General features: G+C 39.1%; 1 pseudogene; it reads right to left on the reverse strand.

Annotated features, from left to right (window-relative positions):
* Positions 1-3,680: 3,680 nt before the first annotated feature.
* On the reverse strand, positions 3,681-12,484 carry LOC104681580 (annotated as a pseudogene).
* Between the last annotated feature and the right edge of the window lie 723 nt (positions 12,485-13,207).

Consider the following 13,207-nt stretch of genomic DNA (forward strand, 5'->3'; position numbering starts at 1 on the left):
ATTCCATCTCTTGGAGAACCATATAGACTAATGACAGCATCTGAGACACATCGACATATCAAGATCATGGTGGACATTGTTATTATAAAAACTACTCAGGCCTTGAGAATTCCTGTGCTGAAGAATCCCAAAATGCTTTATAAAAAGTATTAGTCACGCCTCAAAACTGCCCTTTGAGGTAGGTATTATTATCCCCATTTTAACAGAAGGAAAACTGAGGCACATTATAGTTAAGTGACTTGCCCAGGGTCACATAGCAAATCAGTGCCACAGTGGTAGGAGAGGCCCTGGCCTTAACCACCAGCATAACATGGCCACCACCCTTTTTTAACCTTTCATGATGACCTATTTGAGCTATACTTACAGTGAGTACACTCAAGATACGAGGAAACCAAGGAGAAAATTTTCCATTTTAAATGCTACAACCATCTTTTAACCTAAAAAAAAATTATAAATCAAATACATTCAAATTACTTCCACCCTCCATCAAATGTGGGCACTTAAGAAAAGCAGCCCTAACAAAAATTTCCAGAATGAATCCCAGAAGGAAATCCTGCAAATCACGATACTGTTAATCCTCCACTCAGGTCCCTTTTTCTACAAGCCACTTCAGTAGGCTCTCAGGTGCACAAGGATTCCACAGAGGGAGTGAGGGCAGGCTCATATGCAACACTGTGATTAGAAAAGATGTAAGGCACCCCAGTTAAGTTGTCAGCACACCACCAAAGCAAGGACTGTTAGAAATCCAGACTCTTGATCAGATCTGAGTTTATTATTAATGTGTGACTTGAATTGAGCTTTAGAATCTTGAAAACAGTGTTCCTTACTCAGCAGACACACCCCCACCCCCACCCACACCCACACCCACACATACACTGGGGCTCTCAGCCTGAGGTGCCATCCAGCCTGATGTAGGGTCATGGTACAGATCAGATCCATGGCACACGATTACAATAGGAAGAAGCGAAAGTTGTTTTTTATTATTCATATATTATCAAGCAGGCATCTGATGACCTGTGGAATTATAAATACCAGCAGACATTTCCAAGGGGTAGGCGCACAGGTCAACAGAACTAAACTACAGTGATCTTCCCTTAGATTCTTTTCTACTGAGGTGAATAGCTCAAAAGACAAGGATGCCTTTAGTTCAGGCTAACCCCTGTAGCCTCTCTGCAATTAACACAGGAAGAAAGGCCCTCCTCCCTTCCAGCACTGGGGCTCAACAGTGGACTGAGTGTTTGGTAGTGTGCATTTCCAATCTTAATAGAGCAAAGCCAGGCTTCTGCTTTGATGACTGAGCTACAGGGACAGGAGTGGTCCAAGGTTCTCAAAACACTGATGGTCTGTTTTTGTTTTTTTTCCCCAGACTTCTATACTATTGTCTGCCCTAGGCTGTAGGGAATACAGGTTAGTTTGCTGAACAGACACTCTGCTCAGCAGGGTTTGTAGTATCTCAAATCTCAGGTCTCAGCCAAAGCTTTGCATTTCACCCTGACTCCAGGGAATAGGGCCTCTTTTCGGGGTGAGGCACTTGGGTTCTTGCCCTTGCTTCTTTCCAGTGAGAACTGTTTCCTCCTACTTCTACAAGCATTGTACTGCCAGCTGAGAGCACTGACTCAGGCGGGGCACCCTTACCGAGCAAGCAGGAGGCATTCAGCATGCTCTCTGGTTCTGACCCAGACAGAGGGGACTGAAAATAAACCCTCTTTTGCTCTGTGGCTGACCCACCGGCTTAAAGTGAGCACTTGGATTGGCTGTGCCTTATGAGAGAAGGAGAGAGAGAGAGAGGCTCTCTGGGCCAGAAATGTTTCTGGGAGGGTTTGCCAGCCTTGTCTTGAGCCATCAGTGTGGCAGGGGAGCACAGGGGTGTAAGTGGAGACACCCTGGAGGCCACATGAAAGTGGCAGCTAGCTGTACTTTCGAAAGAGAAGCAACGGTTCAGTGACCCTGAGCATTCTGTCTGCAGGAGGGAGCTGCCCGGACAGCAAGTCATCACTGCCTCTGAATACACGCAAAGGAGGCTGCCTGTCCAAAGAAAGAAGAAAATGTTCAGAGAAGAGAAAGATCTGGTAAAAGAAAAGGGACAGACAGGGTAGAGCCAGGAATCAAGAATCAGGGTAGTGAAGAGATTCCTAACCCTGCCCTCCAGGCAGTTCTATACTTTAGGCTAGATGTTAACAGAGCCAAAAAAAAAAAAAAAAAAAAGAGAGAGAGAGAGAGAGAGAAGGGGCACAACACTGGAGAAACCTTCTAGTTTTTACTCATTTCAAGGAGAAACTGGAACTAATTAATGAATGGACCTAATATCTAGCTTACTTCATTAAGACTCCCAATAACTCAGTAATATTCTCAAGCCCCTGGCAACATGTTTTCAGATCCCTTCCAATGTGAAGTTTGCTGTTAGAAGCTGCCTATAGATCCTGTCCCTCAACCTCTCCATCTCATGTCCAGCAGTGGAGAGGAAATTGGCAACCCAACTGATTCCTCCTCTCCTTCAGAGTTTTTTCAGACATCCCTCTTTGGGAGGGAAATACTCTTAATAGTTTAACGTTCTAAGCAATGTATATATGTATATATATTTTATGTTTGACCCGACTCCACCTCCTAAAATCCTTCCCTTTTTTTGGATGTTTGGAAATGCCACAGCCATCTTATTACTATGAGGGGAGCAACCAATATCCTGAAGATGGCAGAGCAGCAAGAGGAAAGAACTGTGATGAGCAGCTCATGGAATCCTCAAAATTCTATGAGCTGCTGTTTTTACCAATTCTGGAAACATCCAACTTCAAGACTTCTTGATACATGAACTAAGAAATCTCCTTGTTATTAAAGAAAAAAAGAAAGAAAGAAAAGAAAACCCTTCCTCAGCAGAGACCACTTGTACTACAAACTCAGAATGTCTCTTCTTTATCCTCAGACTAAACTATATGTTGTGACATTGAATTAGCATTGCCAAACACCACAGCCACTTCTTACCCCAAGCCAGGAGAGAATGCAAGCATGCTGTGTGGTGGGGCTTGAAGTCCTCACTAGGTATGCAGCTGCACATCTGATCATGGCAACAGGTTCCTCTTGCTTCACTTCCCTCGTCCTTACATTCACACATGCTAAATCTCTCCTCCGACAGTTTATCTGCTTTAGAAGCTTTATGTCAAATGAAGTTGCTTTTCCATTCCATCTAGCAAAAGCGTGGGCTGAAGATAATTAACAGGGGACTGCCCAGAAGATTCTGTTTTATCTTTAGCTCAAGCCACCTACTTCAAAGCTCACAACAGCTCAAGGAAAGACAGCTATCTGGAGCAAAGACCATTTGTTTTAGGTTATAGAAAGGTTGTCTAGGCTTTGGAAGCTGGACACTGAACAAAGACTGACCAGCTGCTTTCCTGGGAGGCAATAAGAGAAAGAAGGGCGATAGCAACAAAGTGAAAAGGAGGACAATGGGCCTAGAAGAGAGGGAGGATCAGAGAAGAAATAATATCAGCTTAACGTCATAAAGGCAGAGTTGTTGTTTCAATACCTTTGTATTTTAAAAGAACACTGTACTGGAATGGGTTAACATCGTCATCTTTAGCATTCTGGTAGCATTATTCAGTAGTTAGTAAACAGACATTAAAACCTCTGCCTGGCTGGTTTTTGAAAAAGGAACCTGAGGGACCCCAAACTCAGTCACTCTTGTAGATTCAGTCTCTGGTTCTTTTAATCCTGGCCAAGGTGGAGGCCTTGGAGACTTTCTTCCGGTCATAGGCCAGACTCAGGGAGGCCATGCAATCAATGAAGAATGTGGTGAAGCTGATGTGCCAGCGGTACTCACTGGCAGAGTAGTCATAGGGAAAGGAGTGGTGGTAGTTGTGGAAGCCCTCACCCACAGCTCCAAGTGAAACCAGGACATTCTCCCGGGGGCTAATGTTCTTGTCATAAGGATGATATCCGAAGAGGTGAGCAGCACTGTTCACCAGCCAGGTGGCATTAAGCACTACAGCATACCTCAAGAAAGTGGCAACAAACAAGCTGTGTTGAAAAGTTTCATCCCAGAAACACCAGGGCACAAGCATGGGCAGGATGAAGCACATATCAGCAGCAAACTGGGGTTTGTAGTACCTCCTCTGGAACATCACCAGTTTCTCGGCTTCTAGATCAGACAAGTCTAGCGTACCACCCTTCTCTTTGACAGCTAGGTGTTTGCACACAAGCAGCCAACCCATGTGAGAGAAGACAAAGCCGTGTCTGGAATTATGAGGATCAGCATGTGTTTCTGAAAACTTGTGGTGGGCACGGTGGTCATGAGCCCATTCATAGATATCATTCTGGAATGCCATTGTGTTGGCAATGATCAGAAAGAGCCGCAGAGGCAGCCAAGGTTTGTAAGACGGGTGGCTCCACAGAGGATGAGCTCTTGCTGTTATGCCCAGGGCCCTGACAAAATAGTAGAATAACCCCCAAAGCCAGGAGTAGAACTTGCAGGTAGAAACCAAAGTGATCCCAAACAGGGCGCCCAAGTGTAGCAGAGACATAAGGATGATGTTTCTCCAGACATAATTAACCTTGGGGCTTGGGCTTTCCTTATCTTTGTAGGTGGGGTCATATATATCATCTTTTATATCAGGGCGAATGTCTTCTTCCAAGTAGACGGGCATCGTCTCCAACTTATCTCCCCCATTCTGCAGGACCCTGGAGGGAGGCGCTGTGATGGTGGTGGTGGTGGTATAGGAGCTAGAGATAACTCCGTCCCGTGTTCCCGTCCCCCAGGTGCGTGGCAGGGGGATGTGGCCGCCACCCCAGGATCGGGAGCTCCGGGGACGCGGGCAGCCTCGCCTCCCTCCCAGGCGAGCGCCAGGGGCTCGGTACCTATGTTAGTACTTTGAAGAATATGAAGACTTGCCTGGCCCAGCATATGATCAGTTGTGTTAAACATTCTATGTGAACTTGAAAAGAATGTGAATTCTATAATTTAGATGTAAGTTTATTAATATGTAATTAGATCAACTTTGTTAGTAATGTTCAAGTCTTCTACATCTTGATTGATTTTTAACCTGTTTTATTATTTACAAAGAGATATGTGTTGAAATATCCAATTATGGCTGTGAATTTGTTTTTATGTATTTGTTTTACCTAGAGAAAGACAATGTTAATAGGTACATAAAAGTCTAGAATTGCCATATAATTCTAGTGACTCAAAGTTTAATTAGGAAATATTCCTCTTTATTGATAGTAATGCTTCTTGCCACTGTTAGTATGAGCTTTCTTTTAGTTAGTTTTTGAATACTATTTTTTTTTCATCCTTTTACTTTTGGTCTTTTATTTCAACTTAAGAAATGTCTTTTGTAAGCAGCATAGGTTTTCAAATTTTTGTTTTAAATCCAGTCTGAAAATCTTTGTTAGTGTTTTCAGTCTATTTACATTTACTATAAGTACCATTATATTTGAGTTCAAATCTGCCACACTACTCTCTGCATTCTATTTATCCACCTTTGCTGTGCTCCTTTTTTCTTGCTTTCTCTCAGATTAAGTATTTTCTTATTATTTATATTTTCTGCCTTGTTAGACTGATAATTATATATTATTCTTTTAGTGGTTACTCTAATGGTTACATTGCTGACTTATTAAAGTCTAATAAAAACTAATACTCAGCATTTCTTAGACAATGCAAACACATTGGAACATATTGATTTATACCATTCATGCTGTTTGTGTTATTATTAAAAAGTATTTTTAACTCCTTAAAATATTGTTTATATTGTTTTATAAAGTCAATATTTATGCAGATTTATGTTTATTATGTAGTCTTTCCATTGTTTTTCACTTCCGATATATCTCTGTGCTGCCTTGTTGGACCATTTTTCTATGAGCAGATCCTTATAGCATATCTGAAATAATTACTGACACAATTACTGACATAAGAGTACATGTTAAGAAATGAATATGGGCTGGGCACGGTGGTTCACACCTGTAATCCCAGCACTTTGGGAGGCCAAGGCAAGCAGATTACCTGAGGTCAGGAGCTTGAGACCAGCCTGGGCAACATGGTGAAATCCCATCTCTACTAAAAATACAAAAATTAGCTGGGCGTAGTGGTGCACACCTGTAATCCCAGCTACTTGGGAGGCTGAAGCAGGAGAATTGCTCAAGTCTGGGTGAAGGAGGTTGCAGTGAGCCGAAATCGTGCCACTGCACTCCAGCATGGCCGACAGAGCAAGGCTCTGTCTCAAAAAAATTAAAAATAAAAAAAGAGAGAGAAATGAATATGAAATATAGCAGGGATACAGAAGACAAGTGAGTTGGGAAGTGTTAAATTTGAAGAATTGGAAGGAAGGTCAAACAGGAGCTTATTTATAAGAGAGCTTCCTATTTCTTCAGACTGACAACTGGCTTACAGGTTTAAGACTCTTAAACCATCCAGTAATAAGAGTCAACATTAAAACTTTTAGGTGAAGCTTAAAATTGGTAAGATGTTGACTTTGAACCATGAATGGAGTTGGTCCAATGACAGTCTTTTAGATGGGATGCTGTGTTTGGAGTACAATTATTCCATTCAGATTGCTCTCTACCCTCTACAATGTACGCATAAGCACAGAGGAGGAAAAGCCTGCAATGAAAAAAAAGAAAAAAAAAAGAAAGAAAAAAAAGAAAAAAAAGAGGCAGTGTATATTTTTTAGATTCTTTTAAGGTATGGATTCTGAGACAGACAATCCTACAGTTTGAATCTCAGCTTTTATACTTCCAAGCTATTTTGTCTTAATTAATTATCTCTGCCTCTTTCTCTCTATGATCTTTTCATTTCCTCAGCTAGACAATGAATATAATGAGAGTGCTTATCTTATTGGGTTCTTGTGAGAAATAAATGAGATTAAAAGTGGTAAGTCCATGCGTTGCACTTAGTAAGAGCTCAATAAATATTAGCTGCCCACACTCATATAGTCTTTCAGGGAGACTGATGACACAGGGCAGCATTTCATCATGACAATTATATGAATACAATGTTTTATAGAATGTATGTGCAGAAGGAGACATTTCCACCCAGTTTGGGATAATGCCTGTTAAGAGAAACAGGTAAGTATAGTAACAGCCACACTAAGATCAGAAAGCAGTGGTAGAAATGACCTGAGTCAGGTTGCCAATAGGAAAACAGAAATAGTATAGGAAGAAATGTTGGGCACATCAAGGTAGAAGAGAAGAGAAGGGTTATGCTTCCTCAGCATGAGGTACCCTAAACCCAGGAAGGAGGGGTTGGGAATAAGTATTATAGACACTCTGCTGGTGGAGTTGAGAAAGGGAGTTTTCTTTTTTGTTGTCAATGCCATGTTTCCTTTTTGTATCCTTCAGATTAGTGGAACCAGAGAGAACATCAGATTACATAGTATTATGTATAAGTATGACCTTAATACATAGCAGAAGAAGCCTAGTATAGCAGCAGAAGGCGTTTTCTTCTTTGGGTTCATGTGTACAGTCTAGAGAGAAAGAGGGCAATCTGAAGAAGAAGACCCTAATACACAGAGAAGAACTCAAATACATACAGTGGATGGTATTGGTGTCCTTCTCAGATCCCTTTAACTGCCTAGTGCACCCATGTACCAGTCGTTATGTGCATCAGCTGTTATCAACTCACAACCACCCCCTTCTCCCAAGACTTGCAAAACTGAAGCTGTCTCACCTAGAAGGCTATTTCTCACCCAGACCTGTGCTGATTGGCTGGGTCCTTTGCCCAACATGGAACTAACTTATTTGTCTAATTTTCACTCAGAGTACCCCACCGTGGTCTCAGGATGAAACTAGCTTCTGAAAGCACCTCTCTGACCTGTTCTGCTCCTACTGCTTCCCTTTCTGTAAGACATCACTTGAACAAGAATCCTAATCTCAGGATCAATTTTGAGGAAGCCCATGACAAAAGGAAATACAAAAATAAATCCTAGTAGCTTTGAAGACAAATAAACATCATCAGAGAAGTTTATTTTTACAGGCTCCGGACCAAATACTCTGTATCATTCACCACATAGAAACATTCTAAAAACATATTTTATGGATATTATTTCTAATCTTTTTTGCAAGGTATTAAAAATGTCTTTTGCTTTTTCTTATTAATAGCAATCTTTCATCCATACTCTGCTCTGCACTTCAGTTCACCAGAGTCATGCTGCCCACTTTCTGACTGATAGTGATAGCATAGGTATCTCCACAGCTTTGTCTAGTAATGATGATAATAACAGTAAGTGCTGACATTTCTTGAACACTTGTACATCCCAATAGCTTCCTGAAGTACTTATATAGATTAACTCATTTAATCCTCAAAGTGGCCCCATGAGATAGGGATCATTATTGTCCTTGTTTTGAAGAAGAGGAAACTAAAGCACAAAGTTTTTAAAGTCAACTTCTCAAGGTCACACAATGCAAATAGAGGTGTTAGGTTAGTCCAGTCCAGACTTTCTGAATACAGAGATCACGTTTTTAACCACTAGTCTCCTATATGCACCCGCTCCCACCAACTCTACAACATCTGAGGTGATATAATGGCTCCACACTCTCTCAGTTCTCTGTTACTTCCCATGGAGGAAAATACATAAGTAGCCCATATGATATACAGTCCTCATCTCACCCAGAAAGATTTTCTTGTGAAAAAAATAAGAGGTTATTATGGGAGATAATATGTATGTTATCTTACATGACAAAAAAGAATTTGCAGATGTGATTAAGTTAAAGACCTTGAGATTAAGTGATTATTCTGAATTATCTGGGTGGTCCACTGTAATCACAAGGATCCTTAAAAAAGGAAATGGGGAGCCAGATTCGGAATTTATTAGACTTTTAACCTTCAGAACCAATTTGTGTTTTAAGCCAGTAAATTTGTATTAATTTATTACAACAGCAATAGAAAATTAATGCAGAGACTGAGGTAATGCATGTAAGATGATTACCATGGTGCATAACTGGAACACAGACCTAGCATCCAACTATTAGATATTATTGCTGTTTTTATTTATTATTAATGATATCATTTTGAATGTCTGAGAAGGCTTCAAAGAGCAGTTGTAGCCTAACTTGGTCGTTAAATACTGATGAACTAAAAACAATGGGAAGTACCTGGTAGAAGGAACAATGTTGGCAAAAATATGGTAATGGAATAACATAAGGTTTGCTGAGAAGCATGTTTTGGAGATCCTTCAATGACAAACTTTATGCAATTGGAAGCCTTTAGAGTTAGTGATATGTTGGAAGCTTTGTTTTCAAGAATGTAATCTGATGAGTAATTGACACTGGGCAAAGTTCAAGAAAAAGACACTGACTCTAGTACTGAGATAAGAGCAAGAATTAAAGAAATATAGTGGAAGAAGAAATAATGGGATAGATAGAGTATGAACTTCCTGAGGGCTGGGCCTCTGTATCACTCATTTTTTGGGAACACCTAAGAGTGTGACAGTATTGATTATGAAATATATACTAGTTTAACAAGGAAAGAAACCATTTAGAGAAAAGGCTAAATAAGATGTGACTTATGTCTCCAAGTTCTGGGATAATATCTAGTATCTTTCTCTTAGCCTCAGTGTCTAGGACAGTGTTTCCACTAATGCTCAAAAAAAGATTTATTTTGGATGGGTTTTATGCTTTTATTTCAACTCCATAATGAACTAAAGCTCTATAGAGAGGCAAGAATGGGAGATACTTGAATTGCCAGTAAAGAGATAATTGAATTAGTAAATGTGAGTAAACAAAACCTTAAAATATAGTCCATATGGGAAAAACTCTGGATGATCCAGCAATTGCTATAATTGCCCAGAATCTGAATCTCAAACTTCTTACTCCTTGACCAGTGTGTTCATGTTATACCACAGTTGTCTGATTAGAAATACTAAATGACTAATAATTATTAACAATATTTTTCTTTTAAGCTACAAGCCAGAAAATATATCTACCTTCAACTTTGTTGGGATTATTAGTTAGAAAATGTTTCTAATTAATGTAAATCTTAAGGAGGCAGATACTGAAGAAGTGAAAGTACTTGGGATAATAATGTAGAAAAAATTAAGATACTGTTTTTGTATTAGCAAGGATTTATATGCTTTTATTTGTTCCAAGCAAAAGAATCATTATCTCCCCCCACTCATTAAATCATTTGATTGCACACTCGGTCTTTTAAGAGTTCCCAAATGTCATGCAGTTTTAACATGATATTTGTTTGTGTGTGTATATTTTGGGAAAGGTGTGCTTGCTAATAAATTTAAGACGGCATGGCTGCATTTTATATGGCACCTAACCTCAGTCCTGTGAAATATTGTCATGGTTACCTGCAAAGCAGCAGGATGTATGTGGGTGAAAGATGAGGTTCAAACAGTATAAGAATAGACTCTTTAACAGAAACCAGATTATGGACAAAGAGAGGAAGGTGGAGGAAGGTAGGAGGAAGTGTGAGCAGACCAATGATCAGCTATTTTTGAACTAATGCATTGACTAAATAATTTCTTTTCTGTAGTCATTACCTGATAATTACTAGTTTCAAATGGTTGCATCTCAGAGACTGTGTCCTTTATGGAAGTTGCCCCACAACAAATTGGAAGACAGTGGGAGTGAAATTATAAATTATCAAAGTAAGGGAATTATTTAAGGAAAGGATGAGTGTATTCATTAGGACACAGGGTGGTCCCCGTACTTCAGGCATTTGGAGATTATTGAAACACTGAATAATTCAGCTTGTAAGCTTTAGTACATTTACCTAGACTCTTTAGCCACTTTTGTGTTTAAACTGCTTTGCAATGATTATTTGTTGTTCATAAGCCTTCTCCTAAAAAAAACAAAATTTCTTTCTATGGTTATTAAAAGTCTTCGTTATTGCCTAGATTTGTCAAAATCTAGGTTGATTCGACTTATTTGTAATAAGTTACTCATTATTTCATTCTGTTTCCTACTTTTCAGCAGCTTGGTTAAAGTGTAATATTCTCTTATTATTTTTACATTACTCTATGAATTTAGAGGAGAAAGAAAATGGCTAAAAAGAGATGGCATTTTTAAAAGCATAGACAGTTCAGTAATAAACTTAACAACACTCTGTGTAGCTCTTAGCAAACACCAACCTAGGCCGTGGAGCAACAACAACAAAAAAAACGCCACATGCACAAAACAGAAAAAAAGACAAATGTGATGAGCCCCATGTGAAGCGGAAGAGCAAAGGGATTTGGGACTACAGAAGACTGAGTAATTAAAAAGAGACTAAGTTATAAACAAAGATTATTCAAACCAAACTCCGACACAAGCTTGTTTACTATTCACATAATGAATATGAGAATTAATACTTAAAACAAGTTTCTGAACATTCCCATTAGGGATAACATAAAACTAAGGACATCCTGTCACCCAAAAAAAGCAATAAATTCTTTTTGAAAGATATAGACTCCTTGAATCTGGTGATTCCATCTTAATTTACCTACTCTTGTAAATAATCTCAGATGAATATTTTATAATCGTGAATGACTCGATAAAATGAAAACAAGTTTGCCAAAAAATATACAACTTCAGGAAATAGAATCTGATTTGTGAAGATACTCTTTCCATGAAGTTTAACTTTTTTTCTAGTAGATAATTTAGTACTATTATTTCTGCAGTTTAAATTGATGCTAAAGATGTATAGAAATGAAACTGGTAAGGAAAGAGCGATTTTTTTGTGTGTTTTTGTTTTTGTTTTTGTTCTTCATTCCCAGAAGAAAAGCCTCAAGCTGCAGCAGGGCAGTTTTTCTTCAGGGTCCAATTATAACACAGGCAATTATGTTTTATGATGCATTCATGACCCTTGCAATTCTTCTACATGCATACATAAAACTCAGCACATGTATGTGTCAGCATTTACTAACATGTATTCCAAATATTGCTTCATCCATCAACAGAACTGTACAGCCAAAAAGGAAGTAGAAACTAAAATGTGCTTCATTAGCTTTTCAAATAATGTTAAATTTACAGACATGTTAAAGAGCAGGCTGCTGTCTCAGATTAAGCCAGACTCTTCAAGGTAAGAACCAATAAAGGTAAATATTTTCAGTTGATGATACAATTTTATTCTTTAAAAAAAAAGTCTGGGCGCGGTGGCTCACACCTGTAATCCCAGCACTTTGGGAGACCGAGGCAGGCGGATCATGAGGTCAGGAGATCAAGACCATCTGGGCTAACACAGTGAAACCCTGTCTCTACTAAAAATACAAAAAAATTAGCCGGGCGTCATGGCAGGCGCCTGTAGTCCCAGCTACTCGGGAGGCTGAGGCAGGAGAATGGTGTGAACCCGGGAGGCAGAGCTTGCAGTAAGCTAGATTGTACCACTGCACTTGAGCCTGGGTGATAGAGCCAAGACTCCATCTCAAAATAAATAAATAAATAAAATAAAAAATTACAACTGCCTTTTTGTGTCCCTGTATCTCACCAGCACAAACAAACAAACAAACAAACCCACAAACTTTTACAAGTCGAAATCTAAGATCTCATTTGCAGCCCGTTGACCCAAAATCCATAGCATTGTCGTGAACATGCTGTGAACAAAAGCCAATACATCACTGTATACTACATGCTCTCTGGTTCTCATAATGGGAAAAAGATTCAGGAAGCAATACAAACATTTGCAAAGGAAAGGATCTTTTCTTATGATATTTTGGTGTGACTTGTCTTTAAAGTGAATTGAGCTGTCATTCTTTTATTTTTTCCTATAAAATAAACATTACTGTTTTAATGTCAGCTGGGTTTTCGTTCTCAGAATATAACTTATAATGGAAAAATAATTCTTTTGTTTTTTGGAGAATAATTATTTTCTTGTTCAATAACTCTACGCCTTCTAATTCTTGCTTTGTCGTTCTAGTACATACATCAGTAAGCATTCTATGATAACCAGAAGAATATTTGTAAACATATTAATAAATGTTTTGCCATAGATTTAGAGCTATAATTTTAGAGGTGAAAGCCATTTAGAAATCTCTCAATTTTACTGACATATAGTTTGAGGTCCACAAATATTCAGTGGCCAAGAGCTTCTGTGAGGGTCAGAAAAGACAGTAAGACAGATCTTATGATGGACGTTTGTTTCTTATTAGAGGGGGAAAAACACTTGAATCGAATATTTGGTTACAAGCTTTTTTTAAAGGCAGCAATAGTCCTTAATGGTTCTGAGTCTGCAGGGTAGACTGGAAACTTAATCTTCTCTCTCTCCCCAGTGATGTTGATAGAATTTTTTAAAACTACTACACGT

This window comes from Rhinopithecus roxellana, chromosome 6, assembly GCF_007565055.1.
Source record: "Rhinopithecus roxellana isolate Shanxi Qingling chromosome 6, ASM756505v1, whole genome shotgun sequence".
NCBI lineage: Eukaryota > Metazoa > Chordata > Mammalia > Primates > Cercopithecidae > Rhinopithecus > Rhinopithecus roxellana.